The sequence below is a fragment of the Ambystoma mexicanum genome, chromosome 10 (assembly GCF_040938575.1).
Source record: "Ambystoma mexicanum isolate Mex_15411 chromosome 10, UKY_AmexF1_1, whole genome shotgun sequence".
In the NCBI taxonomy this organism is placed as follows: domain Eukaryota; kingdom Metazoa; phylum Chordata; class Amphibia; order Caudata; family Ambystomatidae; genus Ambystoma; species Ambystoma mexicanum.
The window spans coordinates 1,094,274,216-1,094,288,581 of NC_090932.1; the positions used below are offsets into that span (position 1 = coordinate 1,094,274,216).

The window sequence follows — 14,366 nt, forward strand, 5'->3', positions numbered from 1 at the left end:
GACCTACTTGGGTGGCCCCATGGGTGAATAGCTGCCCCCTATGTTGGGGGACTATGATCTCTTACTCGATACAATTAGGAAGATGTTCGAGTAGATCATAGCAGGCACTAAGTCGCAAACTACAGAATCTACAAGTTTTTAATCACCTACATATCCCTGTTTTAACTACCCGGTGGCTGAAGTAGCCTGGGGAAATGATTGGAAGCCACAATTTTTTTTATAGAGGACTGTAAGAGGAAATCAAAGATGCCCCAGTTAAGGTGCTTCCCCCACCTACCATGGTCGACCTACAAATAGAACAAAGCCCAGGAGAAATGAAGAAATGTGATTGAAAAATGTTTTCCCCCTACCCGGTAATGGATCCATTGGGAACAAGCGAGTCCCTAAACCCATGGAGCTTGGGGGAATTGAGGGCCCTCTTAGTTCTGAGAAAAAAGAATGCAGAAGAAAACGTAACCGCTTCTCTTGAGGAAATGGATTGCATTCTGTGCAGGATTCTCACTAAAGCCAGTAACTCTTGGCCTTCAGTAAAAACAGGACTTTTTATGATCCCTGGAAAATCAGACTAATTGTGCTTCCCCCTACTCCAAGCCCTGTAGTTAATCACATCACTGTTGTGGAATTTATTTAAAGGTCAAATCAACTTATCCTGTAAATAAATCTAATTGTCACTCTAATGTAAATGTATTAAATATGGCACACAGACGCAACATGCTATTTTATATTTGATAACTGTCATATATACCAGACGAATGCACAAAACAAATGCAACCCTTCATATTCAGCTGCAACCAATATTTGCTCTATTGAAGTGTGTGGCTTTTATACTTAAAAATAAAAAAGTAGAGCCCACATTTGGGCAAAATAAATACGTATATGACTTGGACAGCCTAATTAAGTATGCTAAGGATACAGAAAAAATGCATTTTGTAACGAAAACTACCAAAGCAACAAAATCCACCGTCCCGAACAGACCTTCTAGTACAGCCATCCGATTGTGTGCAGAGGATATTACTTTAATTTTCCCTTCACTTTAGTGGGTGTGGGAGGAATGAGAAAGAGGTGCATTGAGCTTTGACGCCAATTTAAAGTCAATCTGGTAGGTTAGATCCATAGTACTAAAACTAAGACCATGGTACTCCTTTCTTTCAGCTGTAAAGGGTACATGGATAGGGTCTGCACGAAGACGAAAAAAGCTTTAGATTAGATTATTACTTCTATTCTGTCACAGCATTTTAGCATGACCATTACTTAAGATCATGTTCAATTAATTTAAGAATTTAGGTGGTGCATGAACTCTCTAAGCAAACGACTGCACAAAAACCTAATTGCTTAATTGTCACCTATTGAACAATCTACTCACTGCCAATCAACTGTTCACATCTAGACCCCTTCTTTTTGTTTTTTCACTCGGTACCAACCATACGTTCATCTTTCCTCATTTGCATGCAGAGCTAAAGCCACTTCTCCCAGTATTATAAGCTACCCCACTGAAAGTCCTTTACAGTGGGCAGAGTTTTACACTCCTTATTCAAAAAAGCAGGCCTTTTCATGCTGTGGCCATCCAAGGTCGTTTTCCAGTCCAACGCATTTTAATGGGCAACTGCTGCGGGACCAGCATTTTAGTGGACTAATTGAAATTTGAAAAGATGGAGAACTTTGACAATCCATCCCAAACTGTGAACAAATTGTCTAACCACAATGTGCAATCAACACACAGTTATAGGAGCCATGCAGCCGATTCATCAACACACGCTTGGAAGCCATGATGCTCCCAAGATCGCAAAACTTAAAAGCAAGTTTTAGGAAAGCCCCAACAACCTATACAGACTATATCGATTGTCTGCATGCCCAGAGGTTAATATTTATGAGATCATCTTGTACATAACAAAGAACTTGTCCTTGGAGTTGGGCTACAAGAATTCCACACTTCTCCAGCATTGGATCTTTCATGGTTTCACATGTTGTGAATATTCCCCTTCGTCAGGCTGGGAACCTCGGTCATTTTAACTTAGCGTTTTCCTATGGAAAGCTTTGACACTTCAGTGTCCTATCAATGTCCGTTTTGGGTGCTTTAGTCCCCACCAATAGGAAGTAGGGTATAAATAGCCCCGCCCCCGCGGCTTCCCTTCAGATTTCATCCGTCTCCAAAGTGTTGGGATCACCTTGTGTTCGTTGTGGTTTTTTGCACGTGCTTGTGCTATTGTGTTTGCGATGTCTTCTGGGACTCCGAAGAAGTCTCTGTTCTGGCCCTGTGCGACTTGTGGGCTGAAGGTGTATGAGGTGGACGGGCATATGGACTGCATCTACTGCCTTTACCCCCATCAATCTGCCGACTTTTGCGAGATTTGTAGAGGGTTTTCGCAAAAGACTCTTAAGGACTGCAGTTGGTTTGTTGGCTTAATGATGGCACCTACGCTGCCTCTGAGGTGGGGTCGGTCCGGAGCTTGTCATCTGAGTGGCCTGTACAGTTGTTGGATCATCGCCGGGCGGCTTCGGCCGAGCCTCTGGCTAAGAAATCTTGTTCTGCTCTGGGTCGGAGGTCGGGAAGTGTGGTCGAACCTCTTCGAGTAAGCAACTGTTGAAGGGGGCTGCTTCGTCCTAACATGGTTGGTGGGACCATTCCCGGGGGTCTGGTGATAGGCCCGAGAAGTTGGCATCTTAGGAGAAGGCCAGAAAAGACTTGTCGAAGCGATTCTCTTCAGGGGACCATCACAAGTCGTCCTCTAGCAGGGAGTCCTCTAAGCACCGGTCCAGGGCTGCTAAGCAGGCCGGTTCGCCTGGGAAATCTGCACCGCAGGTGGCGGTTCTGACGACATCCTCGTCGACGGGGGTCCCGTCGTCGACGATTAATCTGCCATCTACGGTACCATCGTCGACAGTTGTGTCATCAGCTCTGGCGGCGGCAGGGTTTGCTAAAGGCCCAGTGCTTTTTGCATCGTCCAGGATGGATTCGGACGGATTGGTGCTGACGAGTAGCGCGTGGCAGGCTTCCGCCTTTGACTTGCTGATGCTGGACGCCATTCTACATCATGACCGCTGTTTTTTCGGTGTCATCGGAGGTGGACGAAGACCGGGAGCCGGTGTTTGAGCCGTCAGCCTTGGGGCTGCAGTGTGTTGGACCTTTGACGTCGGGGGCCGTAGGGGCTGGTCTGGCTAGTTAACCGCTGGTGAACCCGCAGGCTTTGTTTGCTCCAGGTTCTGTCCACGCTGCAATCCTTGTTGGGCTCGCTGGATTCAAGGTTACCCCCTCTGATTGTGGTTCCGGTGGGGCCTGTCATGGACACTGCTGATGTTCTGCCACGATTGTCGGCTACGGTCGTCCACATTCCTACCCTGAGGAAGGTGAGCTGTCAGTCGACCAGTGGGCCTTGCAAGACCATGTCTACTGGCTCTTCGTCGCCGACGAGGGACACAGCGTGGTATTTGGACGGGGAGGTGGAACAGCCTTATAGTCCAGCACAACCATCACCTCCCGATGTTGGGGCGTTCCACGCCATGATGGCTAAAGCGTGTGTAGAATTTGGATTGACTCCTGAGGAGTGGAAGGAGTGTTTCCTGTTCGACCACATGGGCAAGAGACGGAAAGCTGTATTCTCCATGCCTATCCTGGACCATGTGTGTCAGGAGGGCCTGCGCACGATGCAACATCCCTTCTCGGAACCGGCTGTCAAAGGGAGGCTGGAGAAGAAGTTTAAGGCCCCGAACTCTACCATGAAGTGCTCAGTGTCGCAGTCCACTCCTGAATCGGTGGTGGCCAGCCGTAAAGCCCAGAGTAAGCACAAGTGTGTTACTTCTCCTGACAATGACACCAGGAGACAGGATGCCTTCGGGAAGAAGGTTTTGACTGTTGGGGCGATGTAAAGGAGGTCGGCGCAGAAGAGTCAGGAATTTCCTGTCTCCCGCAAAAGAGGTGCGCAGCCCTCCTTCTCTAAAGGGAGACAGGCTAATCCACAACAATGTGTCTTCAGGACAATCTGCTGGGGGCCAGGGTGCCAATGCACATGGACGAGTGGTACAAGATTACGTCGGACCATTAGGTGTTGGACACGGTGCGTCTGGGCCACTCGCTGGAGTTCAAGTGTTCCCCGGTTTCCATTCCTCCAGTGTATGCAGTGCAGCCTCACCTTCACATCCTGCGGGAGGAGGTTGTACTTATGCTACAGAAAGGGGCTATAGAATTGGTTATGGTGGCCAAGAGAGGCCAAGGGGTTTATTCTCGTTATTTTGTGGTGAACAAACCCAACAGCAAGTGGCGGCCCATTCTGGATCTTTGGGCGTTGAACAAGACTCTGCAACGCCTGAATTTCAAGATGCTCACTCTTCAGGAAGTCATTCGGTCAGTGCAGCTGGATGAGTTTCTGGCGTCGTTGGATTTACAGGACGCGTACTTCCACATTCCCATGCATCGACGGCACCGCAAGTTCCTGATGTTTGTCGTAGGAGAAGATCATTACCAGTTTTGGGTTTGTTTTAAAGTGGTCTCCCAGGACATTTACAAAATGTGTGGCGATGTGGCTCTGATGGGAGGGTCATCACGTATACCTGTACCTGGACGACTGGCTGGTGCGGGGTTCGTCGCCAGGGGAAGCGCAGGACAGTCTAGGCGCTACCATGCAGCTGTTGCAACGGTTGGGCTTCACCATAAACTTCCAGAAGTCCTTTTTGTCGCCTTCCAAGGACTTGATGTTTCTGGGGGCAGAGTTTCAGACTCCTGGGAATTGTGAAGCCCTCGGGCGAGAGGGTAATGAAGCTCCAGCAAAGGGCGGCAGAGTGGAAGATTGGTGCAAGCGTGTCGGTCCGGACCTTCTTGTCACTGTTGGGGGGGAGGGGAGGTGCTCAGACAATCTGGTTCGGGGCATGCTGTTGCTGGAACCGGAGTGCCAATTTACGATTGTGCCGCTCTCAGACAGGATGGGGGGTGCATCTCAGCGGCTCGCAGGTTCAAGGCCTGTGGTGCCAGGTGGAGTCTCGGTTCCGCATCAATGTGCTTGAGTTGAGAGCGGTACATTGGGCTCTGAAATCGTTTCTGCCGTGCATACGCAGTTCGATGGTGAGGGTGTTAACAGACAATACCACCATAGGAAACGGGGGAGTGGGGGCACGCATTCCAGGGTGCTGTCGAAAGAAGCACAGGAACTTTGGCATTGGGCTCTGTTGCACGACACTGGCATTGTGGCGTTTCATCTGCCGGGAGTGTTGAATGTGCAAGCAGACACGCTCAGCAGGGATGTAGGCCAGCTCCAGGAATGGCAGCTGAGGGAGCAACAGGTGGCCATGACTTTCCAGAAATAGGGCCATCCTCCGTTGGATCTCTTCTCAATGAGGTAGAACAAACAATGCAGGGAGTTGGCCAGCAGGTGGGCTCACCCCGAGTCTCTAGGGGATGCGTTCTCGTTCCCGTGGACAGGCCGGTTCGTGTACGCATTTCCTCCTTTTCTGCTTATTCGACGGACCCTCCATTGGATTTGGAGATACCCATGCCGTGTGATTCTGGTGGCTCCGTCGTGGTTCTCGGATCTCCTTCATCTGTCCATAGCGGAGCCGATTCGGTTGGAAGCAACGCCGGACTTTTTGTCCTGACTTCTGAGTTTGGCCTGCTAAGGCTTTCCAGTGACTGTCGGTGAATTTTTGGAGGCGGCAACAGCACCGTCCACGAATGTCTCCTATGCGTGTAAATGGAAAAGGTTTTGTGTGTGGTGTAAGGGCCAGCCAGGGGTGGACCCTTTGAACATTTCACCTGAGCAAGTTCTTCCCTACCTTTTGCAGTTGGTGAAAAGGGGCATGGCGCTATCCTCCGTAAAGGTACACTTGGCAGCGATTTCTAGATTTACTCGGATGCGACATGCAGCGCCTCTGTTTAGTGATGGTCTAATCAAGCATTTCTTGAAGGGGTTGTTCCGAAGTTTCCGCTGGTGTGGAGCCTTAATGTGGTTCTGTCGGGTCTGATGAGATCACCGTTTGAACCAATGTCGCCGACTCATTCGCAATTTATGTCATGGAAGGTTGCTTTTCTGGTGGCCATTACTTCGGCCAGAAGGATGTCTTGGTTGCAAGCCTTGGTTGTGGACCCTCCATACTTGAGGTTTTTGAAGGACAAGGTGGTGTTGGCTACAAATCTGCACTTTATCCCGAAAGTGCCAACGACATTTCTCAAACTCTCTTCTATTGTGTTCTCTCGTTTTTTTGCTTCAGCCTCCACGCCTGCAGAATTTGCTTTGAATTCACTGGATGTGAGGAGGGCGTTAAAGTTTTATTTGAATCGTACTCGAAGTTTCAGGCAATCTAAACAGCTGTTTGTGGCTTATGGGCCATCCGTCAAAGGACGGGCAATCTCCAAACAAGGACTTTCTCGTTGAGTATCCTCTGCTATTTCGTTCTGCCACACTAAAGCTGGAAAGCCTTTGGGAAGGACGCGGAAGGCACACTCGACAAGGTCTACGGCTTCGTCGGCGGCATTATGGTCGGGGATTCCGCTGGTGGACATTTGCCAGAGGGCCTCCTCGGCAGTGCCGCATACTTTTACCCGGCATTACTTTCTGAAGCAGCAGCATGGTGAGGATGTGCAGGTGAGACAGGCGCTCCTGCAACGCCTGTTTCAATAAGGTAAGCCTTGCAGCTTTGGGGTATTTGAACTTGATCACTGTATGGGTTTCTTTGTCTCATGTATGTGATTATGTTCTAAAAGCGTGTGCTGCAAACTCTCATCTCAGAACTGGTTATCATGCCATGTTCTTTTGGAGAGGAGCGCCTACTACCTTTTTTAAAAAAATATGTTCTATATTGGTTTGCCTTTACACTCCGCCATGCATGATTGGTACTGCTATGTAATCTATTTACAGCATGTGAATCCATGAAAGATCCAATGCTGGAGAAGGGAATAGTTTCTTATCTGCAACTCCATTTCTTCAGCGTTGGTATCTTTCATGGATTCAAATGCGCCAGCCGGCCGCCCCTGCAGGCAAACCTGGTTCCGGTTTCCTTTACTTTGGCGGCTAAAATCTGAAGGGAAGCAGCTGGGGCGGGGCTATTTATACTCTACGTCCTATTGGTGGGGACTGAAGCACCCAAAAAGGACGTTGATAGGACACTGAAGTGTCAATGTTTTCCATAGGAAAACGGCAAGTTAAAATGACCGAGGTTCCCAGCCTGACGACTGGGAATTTTCACAGCATGTGAATCCATGAAAGATACCAACGCTGGAGAAATGGAGTTACAGGTAAGAAACAACTCCCTTCTACAGCACCTATTTTGGGATTACCCTGCTAATGGCAGACAAGGGGCGGATTGAGATCCGGGCTTCTATAAACTGAGGCCACCAGAAATCCGATAAATACCTAATTCTCTCTGAAACAATTCATACTTTTGTATGAGAAAGGATGCATAGGACCAATACATTCCATTGTTGGCTCCACTTTAACTTGAGAGCCTATTTTCCACAAGACAGTGTATTCATATTTTTGGGGAACCCCGTACTGAACAAATCACATTCAACCTTATTGAAGCACAGTACCTTTGTTATTCGAGGCATGCCCTAGTTAGCCTAGCATAATCTGCACATTTTATTTTATAATTTTTGTATATGTTTCAGAAAAACAACGTTTACAAAATAAAATATCTTGGTTTAGAAGAACAAAATAAACAATTTTTCAAACGTCATAAAATGAGGTACACTTAAACTAAATTTCAATCTATAACAGTACAGTGATTGCTAACATTTCTTTTACTAAGGTTTTTCAAAACTAGAATGAAATTCAGTTAAATGTGCTTATCGTTGGTCCATAAAAAGTTAGTGTTTCAGAGCTTTTACTCTTCCACTTATTCCTGTTGTACCTTGGGCTCATTAAGAGGGTAGCAAGTCTCAGAAAGCGATGTTACACTTATCCAGAACGTGCACAATGGTAAATGTTAGAGCTTATTCATGCTCTGAGATGATTCTGTTCCAAAAGTAGTCTGATCACAACCCCTCATCCCAGTCCACAAACCTTCTATATAATGCATATCTCAAACTCAAAATACCTCACATTCCAGCAAAAGATGTTTTAATGTTTGATTTGACGGAAACTCGCAAGTTCTGCATACATTTTGGACGTCGTCCCCTTGATTTTACTAAGCCAGAATTTCCCCTGTGTGTACTATGTTGAGCCTAATTCTGAGGAAATTCTTCCTTACCTGGCTATCAGGGAATTTGACCAAATACCTTGGGAGGACCCCCAATTTTTTATCAATGGCTTGAAAAGAGTTTGTAGGGACTGGGTTCCTTAGTTTTCTAATTGTCTCAATCCAATCAGCAAGTTAAATTTTTTTTAGTGCTCTAAGTGTTGGCAATTAGCATCTGGAGATCTGTATCTACTTTTGCAAGCGTCTACTTGGCTCCTACTTCCAAGTTGGACAAAAGCCTAGAGTGGTCGAGCTGGAATTTAATTTCACCATAGAGCATGTTCTGCTGTGCAGTAATAATCTGCCGATATAGTGACATCAATTTCCACTCTGTCATGGAGCCTAATGACTTTAGGCCTACCTCAAATCTCAGGCTCCATGATGGTGTACACATCGGAAGGCCAACCAAAGGCTTTCTTCCACAGGAGCCCCTCCCATTTGCTCCATTTTGTTTTCCAGAGCAGAGGTTTTGCCTCTAAGCCATAAAGAATTAGTGCAACCGCTTTTGCCTTGTAGAATTTGATCAACGGGAGAAATGAGAATTTGCAATATTTTGTGTATAGTTTTTTCATTTGAGGGATGAGTTTCATGATTTTCTTCTCTACGTCGGACTCTACTTTGTAATGACTGGCGAGGCATAGATCTTATAACCCAGATAAATTAATTCTTCAACTCGTGGGATAACACGATCGTCCAGGACCCAATTCGCATACTGGATCTTTTTCTGCATATGCTTGAACATCACAATCCTTTACTTTAAGGGGTTGATGGACAGCGCATTTATCTTTTGCATATTCACCCAGTTTGGTCAGCAAACGCAGCAAACCAATCGCTGTTTTATCCAGCAGGACTATATTGTCTGCGTAGGCCAGCCAATGGATCCTTCTCCCATTGATCATTGGACTGGCCAGCGCAGACGGCGCCAAGGTAATACCCATATCTGCCAAAAACAAATTAAAAAAGAGGGGTGCCACCAGACAGCCCTGTCTTACACCTCTATCTACTTTCACCAATTTTGAGTGATGCCCCTGATCGTTGAGGCGCACCCTCAGTGTGGTGTCCCTGTGCTGTTTGACCAATATCGTTGCAGCGCTTCCGAATCCCCCTTCTCCTCAACGTATTCCAAAGAAGGGCTCTGTCGACCTGGTCGAAGGCCATTGATTGGTCCACCCATGCCCCGTATAGTGGAGAACCACCCTTGTCCATAGTATGTTCACAGACCAAGTTCAGGATTAGCCCATTCAAAGTAGTGGAAAGGCCCCTCCTGAAACCTGTCTGATTACAGGACAAAATATGTGAGGTATCCACCCATTGATTGGGAGTGCTCAACAGGAGTTTCATAAAGATTTTACTGTCAATATCAAGGAGGGGGGTCGGGCGATAGTTCGCTGGATGTAACCGATCGCCCCCTTCAAGAATGGTATGACTATAGCAGTCTTCTATGAGACCGGAAACTCGCGTTGCTGGAGTATTCCCCTGAAGAGACCATATAATAGTTTAGACCAGAGCACTGGCTCATTTTTAAGGACCTGTTACGTAAGTCTGTTCGGGCCTGCAGCTCGGGAGACCGAGGATTTAGATATTTTTTCCTAAATGTCCCCTGCAGATGCCAAGGGACGTCCAAATCAGCATGATATAGGGCTGGCTTGGAGTGCTCAAAAGTTTTTGACAGATGTTCTACCCATTTGGATTCCAGAACCAAATTACACGAAGTGCTATTATAGTTGGCTTCTAGCTGGCCAATTACTGACCCGAAGTTTCTTGAGTTGTTCTCTTTTACTAGCTGCAGCATTACTTCTCCGTCCTGCTGTAGGCGAAGCATCCTGCGGCTTCTGGACCAGTGAGAATATTCCTGATTTACCCTTTTGGCTTCTTTTTTGTAAATATGCGGATCGAGGGACATTTTCCCCAGGCTTTGAAGTTTCTGTCTGCCCTCCATGTTCTTACTCTAAGTTTCTTCATCAAAGCTATGCACATGGTTTTGTCTGTCTCCAGATGATTCCTCCGTGGGCAGAACAGACCAAAGACATTTTGTAAATCTAGCTGATTAGCAGTTTTCCAGACGAATAAGATCTGGTATCTTCTCAAGGTGGCTATTCAATTACATACCCACATACCTATATTTGACCAGCCGTATTTTGCCCTTGTTACCTATTAGATCTTGAGAATGTGTGTCAACAGGAATGGCTGACAGATCTGAGAATGTCAGCTCAAGACGCGAGTGGTCACTCCCTTCGTCATGTTTTATGGCCATGGAAGAGGGTTGCGAGAAGAGACCGGGGGAAGCAAAGGCATAGTCTAGCGTAGATAGTTTTCCCCTATGCCATGTTGGAATGGGTGCTGTCTCGCCACCGGAGGGTCCGTTTAGCATCTTCAAACCCCAAGAATCCAGAAAGTCCACCCATGTTTGTCCCTTTTTTTCAAACTTTTGTGAGGACCTAGACCCTCCTTCCCCTTTGAATGAATACATTCACTGTTTAGATCTCCTCCAAGAATTGTTGGCCCTGCCAAAATCCAATTTAACTCCCCAGCAGCGAAGCCAGCAAAGACAGAAAGACCTGGCGATCAGAACAGGCGGGTTCCAATATAAGTAAATGAAAAGCAGATTTAGCATGCCTGAATTCCCTTTGTTTTTAAAAATGGGAGTAATAGAATTTACTGTAAGATTTTTAAAAGCCATCCAGAGACCCCCTGATGGCCTCCCTTTCTGCTTTCTGGGAAGCAGACAGTCAATGAAGTGTGTAACCCTCGATCTCTATCGGGTTGACCAGCCATGTTTCCTGAAACAGTATAGTATCACTTAACTCAAATGGATGTTCTGTCATTTGTTTGCCTTAGAGGTGCTGGAACCCCACGTTTTCCAGCTTATCGGGGTGAACCCTCTCTGTCTAAAGACGCTGCACTCCCACTCCCAGCTTCTGGAGAACTTGGGAAAGAATTTCTGGAAGGAGGGTCAAGGTATTCTCATGGTTAATAGCCCCCTGAGGTTTCCCCTGCTTTTTCCTGTTGTGCCCCCCCAGACCCTCACTGCCCCCCTGACGATCTGACCTTTGGACCCTCTCTCCCCCACTGCTAAATTTCCCTGTCCAGGGTCTACAGGTGGATCAGAGAAAGCCCTCAGGCCAATACGATCTAGTTCTTTTGAAGCATTCAGAATAGCCCTCTGAGCCTTCGCCTTCCTTGTGGTAAGACCCACTTCCACAGAAAAGTATTTCCTGCACTCGGAAATCTCACATATTCAATGTCTGCAGAGGATAGGAGAAACAAGTTTCAAACTTTCTTGAAGACGGCCAAATTCACTCTCCTGCTGAGAGATTTATGGTGGGTAATGTTAACCAAACCTTCGGGATTGCAAACTCAGAGCAGTCTTTCCCAATTTGTACGTCGCCAGCAGGAATCCTCTCCTGGGCTAGATGGCTTGAGGGGGCTTTCCCTGGGGGCTCTCTCAACTCCGCCGACTTCCCACAACCATTTCAGGTCTCCAGAATGCTGGCAGTTTTCCCTGGCCCAGGGTCTCATCTATAAGGATTACAGGAGCTAGGGGATCTGCCACTAGAACTGGTATTGCTTTTTTGCTTGGTTTGAGAAATATAGTTGCCACCTTTAGGGTGACCACCTGCAGATTACTTTGCGATGTGCCAGCGGATGTGGACTGCTTGCAAATGAGCAGAATATTATATTTTCTTTTTCTGCAGGAATATTGGGGCCAATGGGATATCTTTCACTGTGGTTCTCCTTAAGGTCAAGGGTGCTGGTATTTCGTGTTGCGACTTATCCGTTATTATGGGAACCACCAAGTCATTGAAATGTGCCTCTATTCCCTGAATCTTCAGTGGGTGGTCTTGCTGATCTGTCTGAAGGCCCACACTCACATTTATGATCTCTCTCTCATTTTGTGGAGTTGCTTTGAGGGCTTTCCGGAGATTTGCAACTCTGCAGGCACCTCCAAGTCCTTCCCCTCACTGGGTGCTGTTTGCTCAGGTTCTAATGGTTTGCTGTTTGGGGGGAAACTAAATGTTTTTAAGGAAGAGATTCGCTCCAGAGTTCTTGGCCCGGAGTGTCTTCTGATTTTTTGATTTCTTTAGGTCTCTTGTCGGTTGTGGTGGTGGCGTTCTAGATCTCTTGTTTCCTCCAACGTTTTTTTTAATTTTTCTTCTTCCTCCATAGTTTTGATGACTTGCAAGTATCCACGCTGCCTCTGTCTCCTCACCTTCCACCGGAGTCGCTGCCCCTCGGGTTTGGGGGATAACAGATGTCTCGTCTGTGGGTCCTTCGACCGCGTTGGCTAGTCTCCTGAATTCTTCCAGTGTGGATTCGGAGAGAGGAGTGTCATCAAAGAGGAGATGTGAATTTTTTGTCCGCCACTGCCTCTTTTCCCAAAGCAGGGGTTTTAGAATGCAAATGTTGAAGGATTTCTTTCAGCAACTGCGTTGCGGATTCTTCCTTTTTTAATAAATTTGTTTAGGCTTATTGTACCTTGTAGTGAGGAAATATCCAACCCTTGCTTAGTCGGTTCCAACCTAACCTCCCTCATTGTTGGAATAATGATGGAGTTGCAGGCAGACCCAAGTCTCACCACTGCTGATTCAGTTTGCGGTCTCTTTAGTGAGCTCTAAAAGTATTCCTGCCTGAGACTGGACTTTTGCCTTAAGGAGCTCGAACACAGAAACAACCTAATTTAACACGAAGTTCAATGCTGTCAATGTGCTCCTGTTGGTTTGTAGGGTTTCCACCTCCTCAATAGATGCCGATGGTGAGGTGCTTGATTTTAAGATAGTCGCACTCCCCCCTGGATTTAGATTGGGTACCTGGTGGGGGGGGGGCAAGGAAGCCCCTATGGGGGGTGGGGGTGGGGTTTTAGGTCTGTTCTCCTCCCCTCTACTATTTGAGTAGGCTTCCGCACCCTTTGGTGGCACCTGTGCTGCTGGAGGGGAACGCCAGACCAACTCTGTGTCCCCCTCAACGTCGTTCAAGCTTTTATTCCTTTTTTCCCACAAAATGGTCTTTTATCTCCTTTTGAATTTATTGGGGCGTGACTGTATATTCCATCCCACGTCTCCAATGTGTTATTAATGATGAGTGTGTTTCTCTTAGAGACCCACTCTCCTTTTTAATGTAGAGAGAGGGTCTTCAGCATTGCCTTTAGCCTGGATCTTACAGTTGTACTTTAGGGTGACTGGGGTTGCGCTAAGTGCCACCATCGAGGTCCCAGACAAATTCAGAGGGATCAAATATGACCCGTCCCATTCGGGAGCCCTTGTTGAGTCCAGAAGTGTTGTGCTGCACAGTTTCATTGTGCTGACAATCCCTGTGATGCCACACTACTGCGCAGTTTTTCCCACACTCTTGTGATGGACAGTCAGTATTTTCTTAATGGGCTGAAACAGACCAGTCAATACAAAGTATGAGGGTGGGGCGGATGAAAAACCAGTAGTTTACACTCATGTACAATGAGCCCCCCACTACCGTTCTTAACTTGATGCTGATCGTGTGAAAAGTTCTTGCCTCTTCCGCTCCTGTTACGGAGCTCTGAGGATACACGGTGCAGCTGCACTGCCCTCCTTAGGTCCCCGCTAGCAGCTACTTGCAGAGGCGCGGTATGCTGAAGCTAATTCCAGCGAAAACAGAAGAAGGCACCGCCTGTGGGCCGTAGGGCGCATTAGACCTTGGCGCCCCATCCCCGCCGCCCCTACAATGGCTTCAGTGCTTATACGGACGAGTGTAACAGCCGGCGGCAAGTCCGGTCCTCACGGAACACTGCGGAACACTTCGCCTCAAGTCGCCACGCTTTGCTTGCTGGGAAGTATTTGAAGATGTCAATTAAAGACACAGTAGCCCGCTTCGCTTTCGAGGGCACAACAAAGCACTTCTAAAACAGTAGAATGCCGTGAAGCTTCTGCTTGCACCTCGAACACTGCAGAACACTTCGCCTCACTTCGCATAAGTCGCAAATAGATTTGACTAAGAGAATTTACTCATTGGTTTTACAGAACCCCTTCCATCATTTAGCCTGTGCAAATGGCCACTCAAATGACAGTTTGGCCCTGCAATCCCCACATCTGTTTTTTTAGTTTAGGTGCTGGCAACGTAATCATACGTGTACTTTTCATATTTACCTTCTTCTCGGCACCCTGTAAGACTTGACATGAACTTGGAGAATTCAAAATAGTATTTGGGAGTCACTAACTCGAATAAGTGTATTGCAA

At 47.1% G+C, this 14,366-nt stretch overlaps 1 protein-coding gene across 6 annotated transcripts in view; it reads left to right on the top strand.

Annotated features, from left to right (window-relative positions):
* DUSP11 (dual specificity phosphatase 11) overlaps positions 1-14,366 on the top strand; it is a 494,978-nt gene that overhangs the window by 163,686 nt on the left and 316,926 nt on the right. The gene's annotated exons all lie outside the window — the stretch shown is intronic.